The sequence below is a fragment of the Crinia signifera genome, chromosome 1 (genome assembly GCF_055691185.1).
Source record: "Crinia signifera chromosome 1, ASM5569118v1, whole genome shotgun sequence".
Lineage (NCBI taxonomy): Eukaryota > Metazoa > Chordata > Amphibia > Anura > Myobatrachidae > Crinia > Crinia signifera.
In genome coordinates this window covers 296,053,059-296,074,300 of record NC_139217.1, presented here as the reverse complement: position 1 = coordinate 296,074,300, position 21,242 = coordinate 296,053,059, and the positions used below count along the sequence as shown (strand labels likewise).

Here is a 21,242-nt window from a genome sequence, read left to right as displayed (position 1 = left end):
GGGAATCAATTTTTAGTCACATTTCTTTAGTAAAATCTACTGTGTTCCTTAGAAAAATGTATTAAAATTGAAAATCTGCAAAAAAATGAAATTTTGAAATTTCACCTACACTTTGTTTTAATTCCTATGAAACACCTAAAGGGTTAACAAACTTCCAAAATGCTGTTTTGAATACTGTGAGGGGTGCAGTTTTTGAAATGGCATCATTTATGGGGGTGTCTCACATACAAGTCCCTCAAAGTCACATCAGAACTGAACTGGTCCCTAAAAAAATCAGTGTTTGAAATTTTCTTGAAAATTTGAGAATTTGCTATTCATATTTTAAGCCTCCTAGTGTCCAAAAAAATTTAAAGGAGGTTGAAATAATGATGGCAACATAAAGTAGACATATGGTCTTTGTTAGTTATTAACTATTTTGAGTGGTATGATTATTTGTCTCACAAGCAGAAAATTTAACATTTTGCAAATTGCAAAATTTTCAATTTTTTTACGACATTTTGGTATTTTTCACAAAAAAACACAGACTGTATCGACCAAAATTTACCACTAACTTGAAGTACAATGTGTCACGAGAAAACAATCTCAAAATCACTGGGATAAGTAAAAGCAAAAAAAAGTTATCCCCACATAAAGTGATACATGTCAGATTTGAAAAAAAGGGCTCTGTCAGGAAGGCAAAAACAGGCTGCGGCGGTAAGGGGTTAAAATATTTTGAAATACGGAATAATCCGTTATCCAAAATTCTCCTGGTCCCGAGCATTTTGGAGAAGGGATACTCAACCTGTAGTAGCCCTTTTCTATCTGAAGCATGGTTGTTGGAAGCCTTTTCTGCCTCTCTGGAAGTTGGTTGTAGTCAGCCTTTTCTGCATGTCTGCAGCTGCCTTTACTATCTGAAGCCTTGTTGTAGTAAGTATTTTCTGCTTGTCTGAAGCTTGGTTGTAGTAAGAATTTCTGCTTGGTTTGGTTATAGTAAGCCTTTTCTATCTGAAGCATGGCTGTAGTAAGCCTTTTCTGCATGTCTGAAGTCTGGCTGCAGTAAGACTTTTCTGTCTGTCTGAAGCCTTGTCTTTTCTGTCTATCTGAAGCATGGTTGTTGTAAGTATTTTCTGCCAATCTGAAGCTTGGTTATAGTAAACCTTTTCTGCATGTCTGAAGCATGGGCATAGTAAGCCTTTTCTACCGGTCTGAAGCTTGGCTATATATAGTAAGTCTTTTCTGTCTATCTGAAGCTTGGTTGTAGTAAGCCTTTTTTGGACAGTTTTCATTGGATCCGTTGGCCTGATTCATCGGATTGGATGAAAACAGGCCAAATTGTGTATGGGGGCCTTTAGAATAAGTATTTACCCTGCACAGAAACAAAATAACTCACCCAAATCTATCTCTCTGCACATGTTAGATTTGCCCCACCTGCGATGATACTGTACATGGTTTTGTATATTTGCTAAAAAATAAGTTTTGCGGTCAGGTCTGAATTTGGCCCAAATATGTGCACGTGAATGTGAGTCGTGAATGAGTTTGCAATGGCTTTGGGGAGCGCCTGTCATCTTTTCTGGGTGGAAGCTTCCCTTGCTAAAATTAACAGTTCCAGAGCCTAAAAAAAAGTTACAGTAAGTGTGAATGTAATTGTGTACAAGCTTGAATTAGGCCCTAGAAGGCCTTGGCCATGCGGGATGCTGGCAGGACTTGGTTTTGCCTTAAAAATGATGGCCCTTTAAAAACCCTGAGTTCTGCCATTATACCACACCACCGCAGGACTCGTATTGCATCTGGCCCCATGTGTTTTGTGTAATTCTTAATTCCAATACTGAGTTTCAGAAATAGAAATAAATGTAATTAAATGAATATATAAATTGATAAAAGAAACAACAGAAGTGTTGTCCAGAGTATGAAAATCACTATAAATAAATGTATACTACGTATAGAGTATTTACACTGTCCTTTAATTGAGAGACCTAAACTTCGTTGTATGGATTCCTGTTTAGCAATGTATTTTATTTTTCAATTCAATTCCTCTTGGAGTCTGTCAATGCCCGAAGCTGCTGATTAAAAGACTTAACATTTTTAAATGCTTAAATTCGTAGAATAAGATTTTGTGAAGCTGCATAAATCCATTATTACAGCTGAAGCATGTTAATGCTTCAGGCAGAGAAGATAAATTGCCTCCAAAGTGATACAAACTTAGTTTGATTATTGCGTTGCACCCAATCTATCATGATGTCCCCAAATCTTTCTTCTTTTAGTTTAAAATGAAAAAGATTGTACTGCAGCCATAATCTTGTTTTTTCAATTTGCATATTTTTGTCCTTCTTCTGAATATGAGCACTTGAATTAAAAAAATTAAAGTTACTTTTTTATTCTGCAATTCTTAAGGGAGGATGAGTTATGACAACTGGCTTTATAATCATTTGAATTCCTTTCCTAAACAGTCAGTTTGTGTGATAGGCTGTCATGGACAGAAGCAGGTACAGTGTAACGTTCCTGGCTGAAGCTGTTTGGCTTAGAGAATCACTTCGTCAGCTCACTGAGAATCACATAACACTCGTTTTGGTCTTTCATGCATGCTGCTGGAGTCCCAGCTACAGTGTACAAATAAAGCAATTGCCTGTTCCAGCCACATGGAACAGGGAAATGCTCATAGCTGCTTACCCTCCTGCATTCTGCAGGAGACTCCCTGAAATAGCAGCAATCTCCCTCTCTCCCTCATTAGTCTAGCAATCTCCCTCATTTCACCTAGCCCACATTACACTGTTACATTTTTTGGGAAAAAGGGATGAGAGACAGATGCATTTACATTGAATCATCAGCACCATTTCCCAGCACTTTAGCAAGTATAGTAGCTCTGTCTAACTGCTTTGGGGCTCATCTACATTTGGATACAAATCATTTTATCTCAAATATAGCAGTACACACCCACGCTTCTAGGTGCCACGTTCACAATCTCTTTTCACAATCTCTGCATATATGGAACTAGGCACGCCCTTTCGGTGGAGCATGACACGCCCCCTCAATGGGGCGATGTGCAAAATTCTATTTCCAACTATAATCTCCCTGAAACTAATTTTCAAAAGTAGGCAAGCATGGGTATGCTGCCAACCTCTTTGAGCATTTTGAAGTATAAAGAAAATATTATCTTACATTGATTCCACACAGAATAAGTTACATCACCTTCATCTTCCTACAGTATTTGCCAGGCTGTTATGCTTGTTCACAAAACATTTGTGGCTGGTAAAGTATCTCTCATGGCTTACAGGTAGCTCCACATAGCTTTTCTATCATTGATGTGGGATTCATAGCATGTCACCAATTTCTATATAGTGTTACCCACAATAAAATCAGAGTGTGATATTTCCATCCTAAAAATAAAACGGTCTCTGGCTAAATGTTCATAGGAGCCAATCAATACAAATACAAAATAGGGATGGGCTTGGTTTTTATGAGACTGAACACACCCAAACCTAAAGGATGTGAGTGGTTATGAGTACACACTTTTGCTAACCCAACATGCTCAGATCCCAGAACAAGGCAAAACTTAATTTTCCAAAAGACAGACATAGTGGCATCAGACGGGATTACGTTTAAAAGTCAGGCACTGGAGAAAGAGGGCATGGGACTGTTGGTTTGAAAAAACAAAATAAAAAAACACCATTAGCCTCCACTTTTTGGTAAGGAAATCTGCCACAGTCTCACCTTCAGGTGGCGGCTCCTGATTGGCTGTTTGTCTGTGAGCTCTGATTGGCTCGCTGCAGATTGCATATGTGAAATGCCACAGATGCAGTCTGTGCCTGGCTGCCCACCCCTCCCGATGCTTCAGCTGCAATCAGCTATTGGCACCAATTCATCTCAGGCCCCCAATTTCTGATGGTAGCCCTGATCTGCAGTACTGTACAGTACATGTCTGTGTGACATAATATGTTGTGACAACTCATACAGCTGGTTTGCTGTAGAAGTAGTTATCCCATGCACATTGGCCCACTGTTGTTGCACTGTTGTTCTGGTACCTCTCTCAGGGATGCAGGGATGGGCCCTCTCTATGTCCAGGACCAAGGCTCCAGTCAATGCATTCCATCCCTGATGAGGACCTGTATTCCCAATAAGAAATATTTCCAGGGCACATTGGCCGTCATTGATAAATAGACTAAGTATGTGACAGGAGAAGATAGAGGGTGACATAGAAAGGCAGAGGGTGGGTGATGTGGAGAGGCCGCGGGTGACAGGATGATGTAGAGGGTGACAGGGGTTGGCAGTGTGACAGAGAAAGGCAGTGGGTGTTAGTGAAAAACAAAGGGAAGTATACTAATGAGTCAGTCATTATTAAACTCCCGGCTGCTTGTCCCTTAGTCTTTTTTATCTTGTATGTATTATGAAAAATCGGACTGCTGGAAATCAGACTCTATCCTCTATCTCGGTATTCAAATATCTAACTCCCTATCCAAGACTACAGAGTTTAACTTCTCACCACTTATGGCCCAAATATAGTCACTAACAAAGAGATGGGTAGATTTGGAAATATCATGGCTAGGGAGAATAGCAGCCTTTAAAATGTCAATCCTCCCAAAACTAATGTACTTGTTTTGCTCAATACCATATTTGATCCCCCAGAAAGTTGTTGGCCAGATACACTCCATAATATTAAAATATATCTGGAAAAAGAAGCCCCCAAGAATAGCCTATACACGGATTGCTAGACTGCGGAAGTTTGGTGGCCTGGGTGTTCCAGACTTGAAAAAATACCAACTTGCTTGCCTAGCTGCACAAATCAGTGATTGGTCCCTGCCTCAGGGTACGAAACAATGGGTGGACTTAGAGAGACTACTATACCCCTATGTCCCCTTAACGGACCTACTGTGGATCCCAACTCAACAGAGACCCCTTTCAGGCAATACCCCGCGAGCCATCTCTGATTCACTGAAAGCATGGGATGAGCTTGTACTTCCATCTAAGTCACTCACTCTGCCTACCCGTAAACTCTCTCTACAGGCGCTCTCACGTATAATCCCAGATCTGACCTTGGCCTCCTGGCAATCCCTAGGCATTGACTCAACCACTGAAATAGTAGATGGCACATCGATCACCCCTTTTACTTCACTACAATCTCAATTTAAACTTCACTCTTCTGAACTTTTTTCATAAACTCGTGTAGTACATTGGATAAATAGCTCCATACGGTCCTCAGGGCCGATACTTCTCCCCCCACCTAATATTCTGGCCAAGATATCCTCTGGGAACTGCAAAGGCTCTATTAAATTCTGGTACACTATAGTCCAAGAAGATCCAATGAATAGTAAATCATCCCTACAACTGAAATGGGAATCTGATTTGAAATACTCATTCACCCAGAAACAATGGGAATCAATCTTCACCTCATCACATACCATGTCCAAATGTACTAATCACACAGAAATGCATTTCAAATTGTTACACGGTCTTTACTTCACACCGGTTAAATTGCACAAGATTTGGCCCACAATATCCAATCAATACAAGCAAAGTGAAGGTGTTCCACCCAAAGGGCGCCCTGATAAGAAGAGTGCGTCCCTGTAAATAAAGGGACGGTCCTCTTCTCCGTGTAAACGTGGTAGTGTATAATACCCCAGACTTCCCTCCTTTTGATAAAAAGATCCTCTTCTCCGTATCATATAGGAAGGCCAAATACAGATGTTAATCCCTTGGACCACTCACAGGGGGCAGAATTCCCTCCAATAGCATGGATACCGGAAAAGAGAGTAAAAAGGAGGTACATAGAATAATACCCTTTATTTAAACACAATATTAAATCCACAGAAACAGAGGTAAACAGTGGCCAATTACCCAGGTGTTGGAGAACTTAAGTTGGAACAGAAGTTCTCTAATGCGCATGAGAGGAAGGTGAGTACCCGGGATTCACCTTCACATCCAAGCCAAAGGGGTAACAGGTCCAGTGTCCAGTCCTCACTAGAACAATAGGCAACAGGAGCTCCAAACGTTTTCGATCATCCACTGTGATCTTCTTCAAAAGGGAGTGCTCCTGTTTGCCTCTCCTACCTATTTAACAAAGTCTAAACCAATCAGATATCCTGAAATCCAAAGTCCTCCTTCCCCCGGATGAGTGGCTCCGTACAGCCGTCTGCCGCCCACTAAGATGGCGGTAGACGGCTATACGGAGCCACTCATCTGGGGGAAGTGACGCAACGTATCAGACGCGTCCACTACCAGCCGGGGATCTTCATGTCTGTGACGCAACCCGGAAGTATGAACCTTCCGGCTTAGCGTCCATACAAAGCACAGGTGGAACGCAAACCCAGAAGCGGGTTGCTTCCACTTTGTATCACGACCTGCACCGAATCATGGACACTATTGTTTGATTGGTGTTCATAATAGGAGGACTTTGGATTTCAGGATATTTGATTGGTTTAGACTTTGTTAAATAGGTAGGAGAGGCAAACAGGAGCACTCCCTTTTGAAGAAGATCACAGTGGATGATCGAAAACGTTTGGAGCTCTTGTTGCCTATTGTTCTAGTGAGGACTGGACACTGGACCTGTTACCCCTTTGGCTTGGATGTGAAGGTGAATCCCGGGTACTCACCTTCCTCTCATGCGCATTAGAGAACTTCTGTACCAACTTAAGTTCTCCAACACCTGGGTAATTGGCCACTGTTTACCTCTGTTTCTGTGGATTTTATATTGTGTTTAAATAAAGGGTATTATTCTATGTACCTCCTTTTTACTCTCTTTTCTGGTATCCATGCTATTGGAGGGAATTCTGCCCCCTGTGAGGGATTAACATCTGTATTTGGCCTTCCTATTTGATACGGAGAAGAGGATCTTTTTATCAAAAGGAGGGAAGTCCGGGGTATTATACACTACCACGTTTACACGGAGAAGAGGACCGTCCCTTTATTTACAGGGACGCACTCTTCTTATCAGGGCGCCCTTTGGGTGGAACACCTTCACTTTGCTTGTATTTGTCTTGTTTTATGATATTGAGGGATATCATTTAGGTGTACCTTACCGCAGGCTGCCTAGGCGCACAGAGGGACCTATTTCACTCTTTTCGTATCCATTAATATCCAATAAATGTTGGAGGAACTGTGGCCAGACGGGAGATATTTTTCATGTGTTTTGGTATTGCCCTAAGATCCTTCAGCTCTGGAAAAATGTCTTCGCCTTAGCGGCGAAAGTATTACATCACTCAATCCCAATATCCCCCGAGCTAGCACTGCTCCATATATACCCAAATACGTTACCCAACACTTGCCACTATGTATTAGGCCATATTCTATTAGCCACCAGAGCTGCAATAGCACAAAACTGGAAAACTCCATCCCCCCCATCTCTCATTAAAATCATTAGGAAGATCCAGCATGCTTTCCAGATGGAAACCATAGGACTCCCATACTCTCTTAAGGCCAACTCTCCCCTAATCAAATGGTCTAGCTGGTATGACTACTCCACCTCAGGTGAGGGAGCTAACCTTCTACTGGAGATTGATTGATACTATACGTGTATTATTGCTCTTAATTTCTTTTCTTGTTATTTAAGAATGTTATCTCGATGTATAATTACCAATATGACCCTATGTACCTGGACTTTCCCCTCCCCTTGTTCCCTCACCCCTCCCCATTTATTTCTGTTTTCTGTACCCCATCCCCTTCCGTGGTTAACGGAACAAAATTCTCAATAAAAAAAAAAACTATTGAATGGAAAAATCGGACTGGTGCAAGCACCCAATTAGAGAGTGCTCTCCCGGTATTTAGGGAAGGACTCTACCGGAATACAAAGTACGGTATAGAAGGTATTTGAGGAGAGCATTCTCTATTTTTGGGCAAAGAAAACAATGGATTTGGACCATCTTACCCACAAGCAAAATGGCGCTATAAGAATCACTGAAATATTAAGCGGGATTACAATAAATCATGTGGGAATTGGAATAAGAGAGAGAATTCCAACTACCACGCCCGCAAGAGTGAGCCACGTGCCACTTCCGGTAAATGATCAAATACTTGAACAGGAAGTACGCAACAGTGGAATGCAAGCAGAAGTTATCCGTGAACTGCACGCCACTTTTGGCGGAATAAGCTTCCGGCACTTCCGGCGGGAATCCCACCGAAAATTACGCCTTTTTTGCTGAATGACTGCATTTAGGAGGGGTATTTAAACCTCATTATGGGAGATAGAGGAAGGGGATATATCCCCGAAACACATCTTTTGGAGGACTCTATCCTTGCACTATTATCTGCACTTTGGGGGTTATTCTAGTTCATTCTTTCTGACAAAATCCTTCTTAGATGGACAAAACCATGTGCACTGCGGGTGGGGCAGAGAGAATTAGATTTGGGTAGGGTTTTTCTTCAAAGTGAGATCTATATTGCAGTGTAAAATAAGGCAGTCAGTATTTTCCCTGCACAGAAACAAAATAACTCACCCAAATCTAATTCTATCTGCACATGTTACATCTGCCCCCCTGCAGTGCACATGGTTTTGTCCATCTAAGAAGGATTTTGTCAGAAAGAATGAACTAGAATAAACCCCTTTGTGAGGATTCGCTGGATGTGGACTGGTGAGACAATCCCCTGGAATTAAAGATCTATATCTACTGCGGTGGTGCCGAGCTATTTAGGCGAAAGCGTTGCTTTCTGAGCATAATTTCACCGCAGTACAGCAACCAGGTGAGAACCATCTCTTGTTTTACAGCCATTTTTCAGCTTAAACCATGGAAAAAATTCTTTGTATGCTGCTTCATTCATTTTAATGTTTCATGTCATTTTATGTAATTTTCATAATAAAGATTGTGCCATTTTCCCATGTTAAGGGAGTACTTGAATATTTTTTATGGTGATTGCGCCAGAACATGTGCAGAAACTGCTTTCTCTTTTGAAGGAGTGGGTGTACTCCTATTGCACTGTGGGCTGCATTTTTCCACAATTAATTGCGCAAAATACATAGCACACCACCATCCAAGATATTATTCCAATCAGCCAACTAGAAATATCTAATTCTAATGCATGGCCAGCATAACACACAATGCCAGCACATTTGCAGGGGTGCCGGATGACTAGGGTGGCCAATCCCAGGATCTGGATTGTCAGGATCCCGGGATTTGGCCCCAAAATTACTTGGATTAAAATGGCGGGATAGGAGTTCAAAATAAAGATTACGGTATTACGGGATTAGATGGTGCATGCACAGTCTAATGCCGGGCAGAATCCAAGCACACGCTCAGATGTTGCCTGGCTGTTCCCGACCCCGACATTCAGCTCTGTGCAGCATGATGTTCAGAGGTCCCACTGTGCAGTCAGCACTGCCGCATCACCACTCCCAACCACACCTCCCGGCTAAACAGCTTGCTCTGCTGCTTCTGTTGTTTGCCCTCATGCTCTGCTGATACTGCCACCTGCCCGCTTGCTTACGGAGGCACGACTGCTGTCTGGTCCACTCCCGGCCATATAAGTGTGGGGCAGCCAGTGTGGGGGGACAGGGTGTGTTTTATTCATCTCGGATGTCAATCTCGGGATACAGATGCAGGGCCGCCAAGAAGGGGGCAGGTACTAATTACCCGGGCCCGGGCTTGCTGTAAGGGCCCGGCAGGGGCCCTTGTCTGACCTCCCCTTCCACATCCATCCCTCCTGGGCAGCAGCAGCACACACCTCTACAGAATGTGCTGTGAATGAGAGCTCATGCTGAGCCTGCTGTCAGAACAGCCCATGCTGTAAGTGTGTGCTGCTACTGAGGGGGGGGGGCGACGACAATAACACACCCCCCCCCCCCTCGACTTTAGAGATTTTTTTCACCCCCCCACTAAACATTTTTTGGGGGGGGTGGCCTAATCACAGAGGTGGCCACCCCTCCCAAGATTAGGCTATGCCCCCATACCTCACGGCGGCCATGTACGGATGACCTCCTGACAGTCAGAATTCTGAAAGCCAGTATACTGACATCAGAATCCCAACTGTTAAATGCCCGACAGTTGGGATCCCAACGTACAGGGGCTATTCACCCTCATGGGGGTCCACGACCCCCATAGAGAGAAAATAGATCCTGTGGTGAGAGCAGTGATGTCGGTATACTGACCATCGAATGATGGTATACGGACCATTAGAATCCCATATTTTGGGCCGCTATACCACACCCCATTTGCACACAGGCCACACACTGTGCTTCACTAAGAGGCATTCCAGAGCCAATCTGTTTAAAAAACCTAGGGATGTGATAACAAAATGTCTTACTTCTCTATGTCTCTCCTCAGGATTTGTACAGAAATTCTTAAAAACACAAGTAACCTAACAAGAACATGTATCATGTTATAATTATACTTAAAAATTAATATGTCCAAACTACATGGTTTAATAGTTTTTATCAATTCTAGAAAACGGAAATAAAAAAAAAAGTAATTGCATTTACCAAAACCCCAAACACTGTGTACATACACAAACCACACAGCCCTTATTCATTCACAAATGTTATTTTCCTGAGCTATATATCTTGCTGTAACTTCTGAAACCTATAGTCAAAGTTGTATTTTTTTTTTTCATTTTTCAGTTTCCCCTCTAATACATGCCCCATTTTTACTGAACACTGACTCAGAAGGTACATTCTCCACTTTAACACTCTTCTGGATTGGATACATCTCCAGACTGTTGAGTGTTGAGGACCCTGGTATAACAGTAGTTGCAGTTGTTAGCACTACTGACCAGTGGTTGAAGTGGAAATTTTGCAGTGGGGGTATGGAAAAAAACAAATGTCCTTTTGCGCGTACTCCTGAAAAGGGGTCATGTCCACACAAATGGTGTAATGTACCACACAATATAGACACAAAATGATGCATAATACCAACAGAATGAAGGAGGAGGGGGATAGAGAAGGAGTGGGGAGTGAAGGAGGAAGGGGAGGAGAGAAGGAGGAGGGTGGGAGAAGGAGAAAGAGGAGGAGAGAAGGAGGAGGAGAGAAGGAGGAGATGGGGAGGGAGGGGGAAGAGAAGGAGGAGGTGGGGAGAGGAGGAGCAAGGTCAGAATAAGGGACCCAAACGGACCCTCGCAAGCTTGTTTCGGTCACCACACTTTAGGCATAGTGGCTCGCTCTGCTCACTACCTGGTTACTAAAGGCAACTAATGGTGGTGTGGATAGTGAAGGAACAAGCCCTCCGTGGCGAAACATGGCAAGCGAAGTGAGCCCACGAGGGTCTGTTTTCCGACATTGCTCCCACTCTCCCCACCCCCTCTCCTCCCCAGGTCCTTATGGGGAAGGGGAACTAAATGCCACCATAGTATCAGCTCCTCTGTTGTGTTTGGGGGTATGGCGCTTATCTCTGCATCGTGACAGTAAAAAGGAAGGTAAAGAGGGGCAGAAAATTGTGGAATGGTTCTGCCTGCACCAAACAGCCAACCAGGTAGTGTTCCACACATGCTGAGCAGCCCAAAACCCCACCCCCCACCTGCTAAGCCCCACCTCCTCACAGAGTCCCTTCTCTATGTGATTCAGACACAGAAGTCAGCCCCGATCACATAGCTGCTGCTTGACTGCACTGGCATGCTGGGGGGGGGGGGGGGGGACATGGCACTGTTGCCCCCTACAAATATACAGGTGCACTTAGCTCCACTCCCTCCACCCAACTGGCGCTGGTCCCAGCAAGTTACAGGCAGGTAGGGTGCTGCAGCAGCTCATTAGGGCCAGCATTCAGCATATGTAGATCACTCCTAGTGTCTCCCCAGCTCACCTTGTTTGCTGCTCTGTCCAATGGGTGGCTTGGATCCTTTTCAGTGTCCCTCTCTCTCTTCTTGCTCCCTGCAGTTTCTTAGGGGCAGGGGTTTCTGGATACATTTGATGGCTGCATGACACACCCAGAAACAGCTGAGTCGGGTGTGAGACTGGGAATTCCAGAATTTTCTGGAGACAGCCCCCGCTGGGTGGGTGAGGGGGGGGGGGGAGGCGGGATGATGTTTTATGGTGGTCAAGATGGATGCTGGTCTCACGGTCGGAGACCACTCTGTGTGAATTGAAGCAGAGCCAGGTGACTAATGCAGTGGCAGCAGCTAAGTGATTGAGGGTAGAGAGCTCCCCCTTGTGGATGGCAAGGGGAGCCAGGCAGGGGCGGATTGAGGGAGGAGGGCGCCCCTAGGCACAACAATAATGTTTACTAAGTAGGACAGTTTATAGGGGCAGTGCATGTCCTATCCATTTACACTCTATTTAAGATGGAATATAGTACAGTACAGTGGACATTTTGCAGTTATTGGTACATTTTGGGCTGACATTACTATCACAGGCATCCAAGTGCCGCCCCCAAACATGTGCCGCCCCTAGGCCGGTGCCTCACGTGCCTAATGGGAAATTCGGCTCTGGAGCCAGGTTCTGCACCATTGTAAAAAAAAAAACAGTGCTCTAAGGAAGTGCTGGTATGCCATACCATTGTATAACGGCCCACTTTGAGCACTGCTGCTGACCTTATTGCAACCTCAGCTATTGTACAAGGAAGAGGTAAAAAAATGTATGTATTGCAATGTAATGCTCTCATTTCCTGAGGTGCAGAATATGTATTGATAGCTCTCTGTTGCCAAGAGACTGAAGATATAGATTTTACATCAGTTTTCATTGTGAGCATTATTTTGATCATTATTGAGTTCACGTGCACTTAATAATAACGTGCATTGTGCTGTAGTATTAGATACAGCTGGTTGCTACCTGAAGATAAAGATACAGTAAAACTATTTCTATGAGATCACTTTGTGCTTCTGGAGACATTTTGGGGGAGATGTTTTAATTGGCATTTGTGTGGGTTTGGAAACAGCCTCACATACTGTAGGATGACATTTTCAGATCCACAGGATTTACTAACCTATACTAACTTGTATAAAAGCTGCAACCACATCCGAAAGGCATGATCCATATATGGTTGGAGTTGCGTATGGCAATGCAGCGTCACACCTCCTGCTTGCATTAGTGAGTCCAAGTTACTTCCTAGGATGCAGCATCGGATCATCTCGGACACAGCTGGCCCCACATTCATGGTCTGTGATAAATAATACTAACACTTAAATCAAGCAAGCTTGAGATTTCGGTCCCCCCTGAGCTCGCCTTAGGACACCTGTGTTACTTCTGATGCTGTCTCCAGTAAACAATTTTTGTATTTAAATATAAACTAATGGTAAAGTTCTAAAATACACACAGATCTGTATGGGCAGTATTCAATGAGGCTGATTCGCCATGTTCTACGGCGACTGTATGCTATTTTCGTGCTATAAGGTGAATTTTTTAACTGAAAAACTGATTCGCGCTATTCAATGTGCACTATTCGCCGACGGCGAACAGTGAATGACGGACAATTCGCCGTCTAATAGTTGCCGTAATTCGCTGTGGTTTTTCAATGGGTATTTCAATCTGATTCGCCCTGAGTGTATTCAATGATCAGATGGCGAATTGCTTTCTAAGTGATTTTCGCTATGTGTCACCGGGTAGCAATCGCCATCTTTTTATGGTGATCTGAACTGTGATCTTCTAAAATAAAGTTTTTTTTTTATTATTTGGTGTAAAAAAAATCTAAATTTTTTTTCTGTGAAGGGGCATCCTATTTTTTTTCATGTGCACATGAATATATATTTACATTTTAATTTTTTTTAACATATAACAGCCAGCAGGGGGCCGGGAGCCGCTCAATAAATATTCATATATTCACTTCACACTGGTCCTGCTCATTACATATGCATGAGCGGGACCAGTGCAGCGACTCCCAACCACAGTCCCCTGCCAGCTCTCCTGGGGGGCATCTTCTGCTGCCTGTGTCCCCAGGAGCCCTGCTTCTGCCCCACAGTGTCTGGTGCAGGCAGGGAGGCTTCCATTTCCCTGCCTGCCGCCGGCTCCCTGCGTTCACCGCAGGGGTTAAAATTTGCCATCAGGGGCAGCGAGCCCCTGCGGCGTTGAATACGCTGAAAGTAAGGGCTGGCAGCAAATGCTCCAGCCCTCCGGAATGCGGCAACTGTGCAGCGAATCCTAAACAGGATTCGCTGCACATCCCGATTATTCACATTTAATACTGCCCTTTGTGTCTATATGTGTGTGTGTGTGTGTTTGTGTGTGTGTATGTGTGTGTGTGAGTGTGTATGAATGTGACAGTTTAACATTCCCTAATTAAGGGTGCACTTTATTGCCCTATTTTAAAGGGGCAATCACTTACCAGGCAAACCCATGCCTGGTAAGTGATTGTCCCTTTAAAAATGGTCAGAGTTTGGCTGGCATCCCACACTACCGCATTACATTCCACACGATGTTCTATCTTGTGGTAGTGTTGCAGTGTCACTGAAAGCGGTTGCATACAGAGGTACTCCACTGTTCCCATAGAATGCCACACTCAGGAGGGTAATCTTCAATTACTATAGGAATGATACATGCAGGGGTGGATTGTTAATGGCAGCCCACAGGGAAGATTCCCAGTGGGCTGCGTGCCTGTGGGCCCACCTGTGGCTTGGAAAGGGTAGAGGTAGACAGACTTGTGGTGTGGGTGTGTTGGGGGTAGAATGGGGCAGACTGGCATTGTGGTCATATAAGGGGGCTACTTTTTGGTAATTTATCTAGGGCCACTTTACTTTCCCAATCTGCCCCTGACACCAGGGGAGGGCGTTGTAGTGAATTAGCATAAAATCACAGACACAACAGGTGTGAAAATTGCCACGCAAACATTTATATTTATCATAATAAGGTACTGTTTTAGATAGGAAATATAATCATTTTATTTGAATTCATATAACAAATGTGAGCAATGCTGGCATTTATAGCTAATATTTTGAACATCTCCCGCAGAGATGTTGGCCCTCAAAGGGTTCATTTACACTGTTATATAAATTTGTATTAAGTTTTATTTATTATAAAAATTATTACACTGTTGTAGCTTCCCATTTCCTTTGTTATGTAGACATTAAGGACCCATTAAAATGGAGTCAATAAAGCATATTTATTTTGTGCTATTTAGTAAACTCATTGTACATGATACATTTTTTTTCAATTTCTTCTCTACCAAACTCATCACACAGCCGTCAAACCCCCAAACAGTCTGGAAACGCTTGAGTTGTCTGCACGGCGCCCTTAAAATGCAGTGTCAGCACTCGCAAAGGTCTTTGTTGCTCCATGATCACCTCCCATTGCGTCTCCGGCTGCCGTTGCAATTTGACTGCAGTTTAAGGCACATGCACTGGTACATTTATGCATGTGCAGATCTGCAAATCATAGTGTTTTTAAATTTTTGCACATCTGCGTAGCATTGTGAATTGGGTCTATAGTCCTATAGTTCTTATTTCTCGAATGCTCTGTTTTTGTCCTCAGCACGGTTTGTTTGGCTTTTTATGTCATAAATAGGCAACTATTTTGTTAATATAGTTTCATTTTAGAAGTTTTCTGCAACTAAGTGAGTATCAGACAATTATGAGGTAGCATTTATTTGTATTGAGCAAGACTTTATTTGAGCTTGTTCTTCATTTTCTCATTGATTTAAAATGAGTTGGAAATCAGTTTCAGAATGAAATTCCCCACGGCTTATAAATTATTATTATTATTTTTTTTACAACAGTTCTAAAGAACAAAACTGTTGATTTGTTTCAATGAAATAGTTTCAATCAAAATGAGTAAAAAGAAAAGAAAATGTGCCAATATAATTTGAGATACTTATAGTACTTAACACCACTAACAAATATAAATCAACTGTCAAAAAACATAAACTACAGTAATTCCTGAATATTATTTTTTTTTTTTTTACAAACTATGAATTTAAATATAGGAAGTTTGTGCATAAAGTTTTTGATGTATACCAATATTAATAAGGGAGAATGAGTAGTTTTCAATGCCAATGGGTCATGTTTTCTGAATTTCTTTAATCATGGTGAGGTAAACTATTTTTGCAGGGTCAGTAATTATCTCTATAATCACACCTTCACTCTCTTACATAGCACTCATGTGCTTCTTATTAACCCCTACTAACCTTCATTTGTGTGCTGCCCTGGAGTAGTCAGCCTGTGCTGGCATGTTGGGGGCCACACCCCAGACCCATACCCAATATTAGGGACCCCCAGTGACACAGAGACTCCTTGACGTACGGCCTGGGGGCTTAGCCCTATATCTGCAGATATATGCAACCAAGATCTCTGTATTATCTGATTATTATGTGTATAGCTCTCACTCAGTGTGCAATTGGGATACAAAATGTTTTGTAACAACATGGGCCTCCTCTAGCATCCTTAAAAACTGTCTGCTATTAGGGGGCAGCCATTTTGTCGTGTCATTTTTCATTACTGCAGGAGACGGAGCCCGGAGGCTATTTGCGGTGCCGGACTGAATGCGGTGGCGGCGGCATGCGGAGGGGTAAGGGGGGGTCTGACCAGAGTGCCAGGGCACCGGGGGCGCCCCGCTGGCGCTTGCTCCCCCAAGCAGCCGCGGTGGCTGCCTTACGGTAGCTACGCCTCTGCAACCTTAAGAGGTTAAACACGAGCCAATGCTGTATGATATTGGTTAACTCAGCTGCCTCTTCTATAAGCTGTAACAACATGGGCCAATTATACTTTCATCCTCTGCCACTGAGCAATTCTGGAGTTATTCCATACAGTCTATTAACATGCAAGTCTTTCTTGATGTGGCTGGTTAGATTTGGGGAGGGTCACGTAATGATGAATTCTGTTTGCCCAGCTTCTTAAAGTGTCCATTTAAACAACTCACATGAGATCCCAGTACAACCTGCTGTGAACAGTACTCTGTCTTTTTTAAGCAAGAAGTCTCCCTGGGTTTGACTCACCACAGTCCTGAATTTTTGCATCTTCAGTCTCTGACCTGTCTCCTCTCTCTCTGCTCTCATGAGCCCAGCAACTTCCTGGCTTTTCTCTCTGTCCTCCTGCAACTTTATTTAACATGGACAAATGCTCAAAGTACAATAAAATGGGGCAGACCAATCCTCCGTCCTGGAGGGGGGTCTTGTTGTACCGCCCCTGTCTTAACAGTGTCCAGTCCCAATTAATTAAACATTTTAATATATGTGTATATCACATCAGCACCCATAACTATGTGTGTCAGGCAGCTGAACTGTCCAGGAGGGCATCACGGACGGTGTAATGGTTAACATTACTGCCTCACAGTGCTGAGGTCATGGATTCAATATCCACCATGGCCCTAACTCTGTGGAGTTTGCATATTCTCCCCGTGTTTGCTTGGGTTTCCTCCAGGTACTCCGGTTTTCTCCCACAATCCAAAAAAATAATGGTAGGTCAATTAGCTTCCAACCAAAATTAACCCTAGAATGTGTGTGTGTACATGTGGTAGGGAATATAGATTGTAAGGAATATAGATTGTAAGCTCCACTGGGGCAGGGACTGAAGTGAATGTTCAATGATACTCTGTAAAACACTACGGAAAATGTATGCACTATATGAAACTGGTAATAAATAAATAAATAAGGCAAGTGTGGACCAATACTGGACATGTGTGTCAGAGATTCCCTATAGCAAAATTAGTGGAACGAGGAGCATGGAGATTGTTCGTAATTGGAAATCCTTTACTGTGTAGATGCAGTATATGATTGTTAAGTTGAATCTACTCTATAATTTAAAAGGCAAAACCAACCTGGCTTTGCATTTAAAAAAAAAACTAGATGCATGCATTTTACAGGCTATTATATTTCCCCCTATGTTACATACATACATACATACATACATACATACATACATACAGTAGCACATGCAGGCTTGCATTTTGATAATGCCTCTCAAAATGCAAGCCTGCATGTGCTACTGTATGTATGTGTCTTCTAGTCATTGCCTGCAGCCTCTCTCAACTGCAGGCAATGACTAGAAGACACAACAAGGGATAATTCAAACATAATCACTGCTACTGTATGTGAATACGCACAGCAGTAGATTATCGATGGACCGTGCATGCATCAGGTCCACTATGCGTGCGCACGAAGCTGTGTTGCAATGAATCCCTACAACTAAAATGGTATTTGCTGCGCTATAAAAGAAACTGTAAATAAATAAACTTTTTTCTTCGCTAGCTGTTTGCAGGGTGATTGAGAGAAAGTCGGCATTGGGGGGTGGTAACCTCCCGTTTAACCACTTGAGTGGTGGGTTTTGCTGGGGCAGTACAAAACTACCAGGGCAGGTTTGTCCTGCCCCAGCAAAACCCACCACAGATTGTAGGAATCCGCCGCCCCCTCACCTATGCTCCGGCAATAGTACGCCGGAGCTCCCCTGCCGCCTGTCAGTCATCACATAGGCGACAGACTCGGGGATGTTTTGCGGCGGCTTGGGAGGACTGGAGCACCTGAACTCTCCTGAGTCCCCCCCGAGCCGCACCGAACATCCCCGAGCCTGCCGCCTACGTCACTGATGCATATAGTGGATGGAGGCTGGCAGCAGGGGAGCGCCGGTGTATGATCGCCGGAGCGGAGGGGGTGACAGAAGGGGCTGGGGATGGACCCCTAAAGGTAGTGTGCCAGTGGTGCTCCGGGCATACCACCCAAGGGGTTAATGGGTGTGCTAAGAAAACAACAACACAGGCATGGCGGAATAAACGCAGGTGCGAGTAGGAAAAATGCAGGCTTGCCAAAGTGTTTTAGGAGAGGGTGCATGACATCATATCTGTCCTCGTTCAGGCTGATTTCATTGCTGCCGCCAGGTAAATCCAGGGCTACTCAGACCATTTAAAATTTTACTACAAGGACTTACCGAAGCAGAGAAAAATACATAGTTCCATGCTAAAATAAATAAATGGTGAGATCCCAAATATTTTTTATTTTTTATTTTGAAAATCACATACAACTTTGTGTATATTTTTCTGAGGATTTTTCTTCCTAACTGTTAGTGATGTATCTGTGTATAGTAAGTTTTTTTTTTTACCATGGATATATCTCATGAACACATACTGTATAGAGGCATTCACAGTATATGTTCATCTATGATTTAGTTGACCATGTTACAGTATCAAGCATTACATAATCTATCATTCTAACCAATTAGATAGTTCTGTTTTATTTGTTCAAAATAACTTAAATTGACAGTCTTCATTCTAAAATATATTTTTATATTGGGAACCTTCACAACCATTGATTTTTTTATGTTTTTATTAAAATATTAATTTGTGAATATGCAAAACACATTCTCTGTTTAGGTATTGCAGATGTTTTCAACATGCAAAATATATTTAAAAATATATATTTAGAATATAGAAAATTGTTAAAGTTTTTTTTTTTTTGGTGGCAATTCAGGGTCTCCCAGTGGATTTGCACAAGTGGTACCTGTTGTCAAAGTCGATAGAGCTTACAATTTAATTTCATCTGCCTGCAAACAATCTCTCTCATTAGGTAGTAGAATGATGATAGAACTCATTGAGGCATGCTGTTTCACTTTCTACAGGATAATGTATAACTACAGTCATCATTTGAAGCAAAGGGAGGCACAATTATCCCAAAGCTTCATTGTGGAATTGTAAAGAAGCAGAAGCATTATAAAATCAGCCTGTATAATTTCACCACTTTCATGTTCAATGGCAGTTTGCAGTGTAATTATTATGTTCAACGTGATCTTAAAATGTACACTGCAAATGATGGGAGGATAGCTTTTCCTCATCCATTATGTATAAACTAAGGCTATCAAAACCAGATATATTTAATACTTGCCTTTACTTTACCTCCACACAACTTTTATAAAGATTTAACTATGTATAGTAAAAGCAAACATATGGCATTAGGGAAGATACATGTTTGAGGCCCCACTCAGATCCATTCATACTATACAGTATATACAGTACATGGCTGTTACATGTACCCTGTACCATGGTTTTTATATGCACTCTATCCCCTGAACCCTGGCTTTTATCAGCACACCATTTCCTGCACCCTGGCAATTATCTGCATCCCGTTTCCTGTACCCTGATTTTCACATGCCCCCATTCCCTGCACCACGGTTTTTATCTGCACCCTTCTCTTTGCACCATGGCTTTTATCTGCACAACATGCCTTGTACCATGACATTTTTCTGTTCCCTGTCATCGACATTGTAGCGGTGGCTGCAGCAGCTGTGTCAAAGGCTGGGCAGGACGGTATGGAGTACTGGAGACATTGTGAAAGTGACACTACTGGGGGCATTGTAAGAGTGACACTACTGGGGGCATTGTAAAAGTGGCACTACTGGGGGCATTATGTAGGTGGAACTACTGGGGAATTATGTGTAATTGTCATTTTTGGAGGCATTGTAGTGTTACTTTTGTATAAGCAGGAGTACTTTGGGTATTACATTATGTGGCATAATGTGTAATAGGCATGTAGGTGTGTGGCATGTTGTGTTAGGGGCATTACAGTGTGTGGCATAATGTTTAATAATGTACTGTTTTAAAGGCTTTATCACAAATTGGGCAGTATGGATGGTATAATGGTTAGCATTACTGCCTCACAGCACTGAGGTCATGGATTAGATTCCAACCATGGCCCTAACTGTGCGGAGTTTGTATATTCTCCCCGTACTTGCGTGGGTTTCTTACGGGTACTCCGGTTTCCTCCCACAATCCAAAAATATACTGGTAGGCTAATTGGCTAATTAGACTGTCTCTGTATGCCTGTACATGTGGTAGGGAATATAGATTGTAAGCTCCACTGGGGCAGGGACTTAAGTGAATGTTCAAATATACTCTGTAAAGCACTGCGGAATATGTGTGCGCTATATAAGAAACTGTTAATAAATAATAATAATAAATTGGTATATTCAGAGCTCTGCTATTGTAAGAGCTCACACACAATTTGTTCTGCATTGATTGCAGCACAAGTCACTTTAATTTTATTTACAATTTGATATTTATACACCCCATCCCCTCCCTACCTGTGTTCTATACTGGTTGAGTCCCATGTCGGTGACAAGGAGCGCAAAAGAACAGGAGCGGAGAGAGGGAGATGGAAAAAATACTATTGTGTGTGTGTGTTTGTTTGTGTGCATATAGCAAGCATAATCGGTGTCATGAGTCTTCACTCCTTGTATAATGGTGCAAGTGCAAATTTTATGTATCCCCACCCTTAGTTATTCAGCTCCTTTCAGAGTAACACACAAAGGGGCTGAAAAACTGTTCCCTATGCTGACCTTGAACAATAGCTATTTGAAAGACTATTTATGACTATTTTTAAAAAAAGACAAATAAATTGGACTTTGCCTTCGCATCCATTTGGATTCCGGATATATCGGGGAACACTGGTGTAAACGGGTACCTCCAGTCTTGGGAAGTTACCAAGACGCCAAGTCATTATTATTTTTTT

The 21,242-nt window shown here is 42.8% G+C and overlaps 1 long non-coding RNA gene across 2 annotated transcripts in view; it reads left to right on the top strand.

Annotated features, from left to right (window-relative positions):
• Nucleotides 1-21,242, top strand: part of LOC146028714 (uncharacterized) — a 103,141-nt gene that overhangs the window by 39,184 nt on the left and 42,715 nt on the right. The window lies entirely within an intron of this gene.